This window comes from Palaemon carinicauda, chromosome 4 (assembly GCF_036898095.1).
Source record: "Palaemon carinicauda isolate YSFRI2023 chromosome 4, ASM3689809v2, whole genome shotgun sequence".
Classification (NCBI taxonomy): domain Eukaryota; kingdom Metazoa; phylum Arthropoda; class Malacostraca; order Decapoda; family Palaemonidae; genus Palaemon; species Palaemon carinicauda.
The window spans coordinates 84842795-84849928 of NC_090728.1; positions in this window are offsets into that span (position 1 = coordinate 84842795).

Below are 7134 nucleotides of genomic sequence, written 5' to 3' on the forward strand. Positions count from 1 at the left end.
ACACACGAGTACATCAGGACCATGGGAAGTTCCAAGGAGCCGAAAAGGATTTCGGTTAAGGACCTCCCGGCATGCTCGCACGCCAACCCCTGGAGGTATGCCGAGCATATGCCTATCGCAACGGGCAGGATCTTCGTCAGTGAGAAGGTCGGCTCGGTTGCCCTGGAAGAAGTGGAGTTCTTCCCGAGTTTTGAGGCTTATCCGGTCTGTTACGTCCGGCTTCGATCCGAACCTGCCTCTAAAGAAGAGACCGAACCTAAGGAGGTGATAGTGTTCGATCTCCCGAAGGCCCAGGCTATGCTGGCCAATGCTTTTAAAAGTAGGGGTTTTACCTGCTCAAAGCTTCTGGCACTGAGCAAGAAGCACCCTACCTACGTCGCACCTAATGATGCGATCCTCCCCTTCATGGAAAAAGCCTTCGGCGCGGTACACAAGGCAGTGGAAGAAGGGAAACCTTGCCCTGCACTGGAGGAGTGCAGACCCTTCTCCCTGGTGACTCCCCCCGATTTTCGACACTGGAAGGATATCCAGCATACCTTCGTGGTGGGAAAACTAGATCCTGACGTTGCTGGACGTCAGTTTAACGAAGACCTCCCGAAACTTAATGACCATCTCCTTCGTCGGGAACAAGACACGAAGGAAAGGCTCGCCGCATCCATGTCCCTCCAGGTACAGCTTGACGTCATGGCCGGTGACACTAGAGTCCCCGACCACTACATGGTGCTCGCCAAAACGCATCTGGCGACTGTAGTCAAGGACTTGTACAGCTTCATGAAGGCTCGGTGAGCCTGTCGTGAATTCGTGTTCTCAAGTGCCACAGTGAGACACGAACCCCGGAGGCTGATTTCCTCCAACATCTGGGGTAAGCACCTCTTTCCCTCTGCTCTTGTGAAAGAGATCACCGACAAGGCCGCCACTGAGAACAAGAACCTTCTCCACAAGTGGGGCATGTCGAAGAAGAGGAAATCCTCTCAGGACGATGGCCCTCAACCTAAGAGGAAATCCTCCAAGCCAAAACCCCAGCAACGTCAACAGAGACGGCAGTTTCCGGGACCCGCTACTCCCCAAGTGGCTGCTCAGCCACAGCAGACCTTTCAGCTGGTCACCCAACCGGTCTTGTCCCAGTCACCGGTTTTCACCCCTGCCTTCGAGCAACAGACGACTACCTTTCGTCCCAAAGGTAGAGGCTTAAGCAGAGGTGCAGGCAGAGACGCATCTCGCCGTCCCTCCAGAGGCAGAGGAGGAAGGGGAGCTAGCGGCCGAGGCAGTAAACCCTCGGGACACCAGAAGCAATGAAGTGCTTCCGGTAAAGGAAGACTCCGCCAATTCCAGGATCATTGGACCTTCGATCCCTGGGCACACAGCATCGTCAAGAAGGGTCTAGGCTGGAGTTGGACTCAACCACCCCCAACCTTCCAGCAATTCTTCCAACAATCAACCCCCCTTCTGGAAGAATATGTCCTAGATCTCTTGAACAAGAAGGTGATAAGGAGGGTAAAGTCAACCAGGTTCCAAGGGAGACTGTTTTGCGTCCCCAAGAAGGACTCCGACAAGCTCAGAGTCATTCTAGACTTATCCCCCCTCAACAAGTTCATAGCGAACAACAAGTTCAAGATGCTGACTCTTCAACAGATAAGGACCCTTCTGCCTCAAGGTTCTTACACGGTCTCCATAGACCTGGCGGATGCCTACTGGCACGTTCCAATGAACCACCACGCTTCCTCCTACCTAGGATTTCGAATCCAAAGGAAAAGCTACGCCTTCAGGGCCATGCCCTTCGGCCTCAACGTGGCCCCTCGGATCTTCACAAAGCTGGCGGACGCCATAGTACAACAGCTCCGCCTCCAAGACATCCAGGTGATGGCCTACCTCGACGACTGGCTAGTCTGGACTCCATCGCCCGAGGATTGTTTAAGATCCTGCAGCAAAGTCACCCAGTTCCTAGAACACCTGTGATTCAAGATAAACGCGAAGAAATCTGGCCTCTTTCCAGCTCAGAAGTTCCAATGGTTAGGAATCCAGTGGAACCTTCAGTCACACCGCCTTTCCATCCCCCAGAAGAAAAGGAAAGAAATAGCAGGGTCTGTCAAGCGACTGCTGAAATCCAAACGGATCTCAAGACGTCAGCAGGAACGAGTTCTAGGCTCTCTACAGTTCGCCTCAGTGACAAACCCAGTGCTACGTGCACAGCTAAAGGATGCCGCGGGAGTCTGGAGACGTTCTGCATCCATCGCTCGAAGAGACCTCAAGAGACGGCTCCCAAACAGACTTCGGCTGCTCCTCAAGCCGTGGTCGGAAGCAATGGTCCTGAAAAGGTCCATCCCTCTTCAACACCCACCTCCATCACTCAACATCCACACGGACGCTTCGCTGGAGGGTTGGGGAGGTCACTCCCACCAAAAACAGGCTCAAGGCATATGGTCTCCCCTATTCAAGACGTTTCACATCAACATCTTGGAGGCCATGGCGGTCCTTCTAACTCTGAAGAAACTCTCCCCGCCTCCCTCGATCTATATTCGTCTAACCCTAGACAACTCGGTGGTAGTTCGATGTCTCAATCGCCAAGGCTCAAGATCGCCCCAGATAAATCAGGTGCTTCTGACAATCTTCCGTCTGGCAGAGAAGAAGAAATGGCACCTGTCTGCAGTTCACCTACAAGGATTCCGCAATGTGACGGCGGACGCTCTATCCCGGACAAGCCCGATAGAATCGGAATGGTCTCTAGACGCAAGATCATTCTCCTTCATCTCTCACCAAGTCCCGGAACTTCAGATCGATCTCTTCGCAACGAGCGACAACAATCAACTTCCTCGATATGTGGCCCCGTACGAGGACCCCAAGGCAGAAGCAGTGGACGCCATGTCACTGGACTGGAACAGATGGTCCAAGATCTACCTGTTCCCTCCCACCAACCTTCTGCTGAAAGTCCTCTCCAAGCTGAGAACCTTCAAAGGGACAGCGGCCCTAGTGGCTCCCAAGTGGCCCCGGAGCAATTGGTACCCCCTGGTCTTGGAGCTGCAGCCCACGCTGATCCCTCTCTCGGGCCCAGTTCTCTCCCAGCAAGTACAGAAGTCGACTGTCTTCGCTTCATCATCGAAAATCAAGGACCTTCATCTCATGATTTTCTCTCCCTAGCCACGAAGAAAAGGTTTGGGATCTCGAAGAAAAGTCTAGACTTCCTCGAGGAATACAAGACCGAATCCACAAGACGGCAATACGAATCATCCTGGAGAAAATGGGTCTCATTCGTCAAGGCAAAAAATCCTACGGAAATCACCATTGATTTTTGCATGTCCTTCTTTATTCACCTTCATGGACAGGGCTTGGCAGCCAACACGATTTCTACTTGCAAATCGGCCTTGACTAGATCACTGATGTATGCCTTCCAGATTGATCTGTCCAACGACATCTTCAATAAACTGCCGAAAGCATGCGCTCGTCTACGCCCAGCACCCCCACCAAAACCGATCTCCTGGTCTCTGGACAAGGTGCTCCATTTTGCCTCCAACTTGGACAATGATTCGTGCCCTCTCAAGGATCTGACTCAAAAAGTTATATTTCTTTTTGCTCTTGCCTCAGGAGCCCGAGTCAGAGAAATAGTGGCATTATCAAGGGATGAGGGTCATATCCTGTTTACAGACTCAGGAGACCTTACCCTCTTCCCGGATCCGACGTTTCTCGCCAAAAACGAATTACCCACCAAAAGATGGGGCCCTTGGAGAATATGCCCCCTGAAAGAAGATGCCTCTCTATGTCCAGTAGAGAGCCTCAAGGTCTATCTTCGCAGAACTTCGGACTTTGGTGGAGGCCAACTCTTCAAAGGAGAAACATCGGGCAGCGACCTGTCACTGAAACAACTAAGAGCGAAAATCACCTACTTCATTCGCAGAGCGGATCCTGACAGTACACCCGCCGGTCACGATCCTAGAAAAGTTGCATCGTCTCTGAATTTCTTTCAGAGTATGGATTTCGAAAGCCTTAAGAGTTTCACAGGCTGGAAATCTTCGCGTGTTTTCTTCAAACATTATGCGAAACAAGTGCATGAAGTCAAACATTTTGTGGTAGCTGCAGGTAGTGTTATGAAACCTGCACCTAACTCTGCATAGAACAGTGAGTTACTTGGGACTCTAACTCTACGGGTGCCTATGTTGACCCTCGAGTGATACGTAGTGATTTCAAAGACACTTAGTGTTTTTTCATATACTGTTCTTCTCCCAGGTGAAATGTCATAGTCGTCACACGAGTGCCGCATGCCTTGAGCATGATGTGTTTTAATTTTAAAGACTGACGTTCCTCTGGAACGAGTGCCTACTAATAATTTTGAAATTCTCTTTCAGATTCAAGAGCACGTCTTTCATTACTATGTACATTATAATTTGTGTAAATTACTTTTACATATTTATTGCATTTCATTAATATATTCTGCAATTGTGAAATAAAATTTCTATTTTATTACTTGTGCGTCTCAATCCGCTCCTACTTATACTATGAAATACACATCTGTCATAGTTTTATTATCCCCTTCCTCTTATATTTGATGAAGATTACTAAGGTTTCAACCCTTATTATATACTCACCTGTGCAATGTAATATTCCTACACGAATACTTACTTACTTCATATCTTAGAGACCAGACGATTCTCTATTAACATACAGTGCCTAACCACCACTTGTCTGCCCTTGAGACTGTTCCTATATGAATGCCAACCATTCAGTCTTGTCTCCAAGTTCTTCATGTTCTCCTGGCAAGGTGAGTAGCCCTTCGATGACCACTTTGATCTTCGGCATGGCCCGTGGGGACTTCACTGCCAGGGGGGCAGGAAGTTCTCTTCCTTACGGTTCTTCTATTAAGATTACTATGCTAACCTGTTCAAAGCCCTCGGCACTTACACTAAAAGGGGAAAATCTACCACGATACATTGATTCTCTGGTATTCTTCCATCAAGACGCCATGGCTTGAGCCCAAAAAACGGATTTTGAGCGAAGCGAAAAATCTATTTTTGGGTGAGATAGCCATGGCGTCCTGATGGACCCTCCCTGCTACTTCGTCCAGTTTTTCAGGTCCCACCCTGCTCTGCTGTATCATGGTGATCGGCAAGCAACTGGCTTCAGGATGAGGACGGACGTGACGTCATTTAGCAATGGCGCCCGTTTGTTTACGTCTCGAGTACCAAAAGTAGCCACGAACGAGATTAGCTGTGGAACAGCTCCCCAGCTATTCTCCGCCCCTACACATCGAAGTGTTAACTCTATGTAGATTGTAGATAGCTATGTGGCGCGTTAATACATGCGTCCCCTGTTGATATACGATGTCTTAAAGGGAAACCTTTAGGATACTCGCTCCAGAAGTTGAAATTCTGTGATAACCTGTGGTTAAATTCTCTGGGAATATTTAGTAGTTATATACCCAAGGAAGCTACCAAAAAGGAACCTTCCATCAGGACGCCATGGCTATCTCACCCAAAAATAGATTTTTTGCTTCGCTCAAAATCCGTTACATATATATATATATATATATATATATATATATATATATATATTTGTTTTGTTTTGTTTTGTTTTGTTTCATTTGTTGATGTTGGCTACCCCCCAAATTTGGGGGAAGTGCCTTGGTATATGTATGTATGTATGTATGTATATATATATATATATATATATATATATATATATATATATATATATATATATATATATATATATATATATAATATATATATATATATATATATATATATATATATATATATATATATATATATATTATGGAGAATCGATTTTTGTAAAAAGATAAGCGGGACCTTGATCCAGGTAAGTCTCCCTGCAACAAGCAGCCAAGATCAACAGGAGAGGATAGTGGCACTAACACTCAAGGCCACAGCACCCTGGCAATAACTGTATTTATGCAGTTCATGAACCTTCACTCTAATAGGAAAGTATTCTCTGTCATGAGACCTAAAAACTCCACATGTGACTAAGTAATTAATTGATGATCTACCTTAGCTTTGTCGTGCTAAGGCTCTATTTCGAATCCGTCCGAGTGACCTCAGTGAGATGCTGGACAGACATTTACGTTGATATAGACAAAGGCAATTAATATGAGCAGTGATGTATTTAAGTAATGTTAAATGGGGATCTTCACCTTCAAAGCACCAAGTTAAAAAAGTGTACAACCACTTATACCAACTTACACGTACCTACAGTAGGTTACTTTCTTCAACATCTCGAGTACAACGAACTCGCACTAAATTATTGGTTTGTTTAATGCAGAATATTCAATTAAGGGGTTAAGGATGCCAATGTCTGCAATCTATTCCAGTTTCTTTATTACAGTAAAGAGGAAAACCAGAGAAACTCAATAATGACTTCAAATGGCAAAATTAGTAAATGAAATGTTAACTACAATTTAAAAGAGAAATGAACACTGAAAATAATTGACTGAATGAACACGTGGGATTAACCCTCAAACAAAATGTATAAAATAAAAATGTTAAAGCAAATAATCTTGTCCTAAGCAGTAGGCTACTGTGAGGTCCAAACATGTGGCCAGTGACCTGAGACAATTACCAATAAATAAAGCACAATTACGTTAAATTCCATGCTCGCAACCCAAAAAAATGTAATGCCAGCTCTTTGCTTAAACTTTACTTAAGAGTAAATTGAAAACTTATCTGAAGGGGGAATGACCATTAATTAAACTTACAAGATTCTCTATTCTGGGTGCCTGTGTCCAGATAATGGTGGTCTTGAGTTCCACCTCACTAGGCCTACCGCAGGGGTTTAGTGGATTTAATGGCCCCTTCGAACTCATCCCTAGAATTGATTAGAGGCCCCTACGGGAATTGCTGCTTTGTCCTCAATATCTGTGGCCTCTCAAGGCTCCTACTTGTCCTTGACCTTAATTTTCATATGCTTCTAAGACTAATTCTTTAGTATTTAGTACAGAATCGAACACAGATATAAACAGGATTTGGCTTCAGCTTTAAAATTTCGATACTTTTCTTAATTGGGTTGTAAGGACAGTGAGACAAGCGTCACCAAGATCAACTGATACTTTATTCAAATGTGCGTGGGAGTATATTACAAGGTGCGGACGGAAAGGTAGGATGGCGCTGGCGCCAAATCAGATTGAATTGC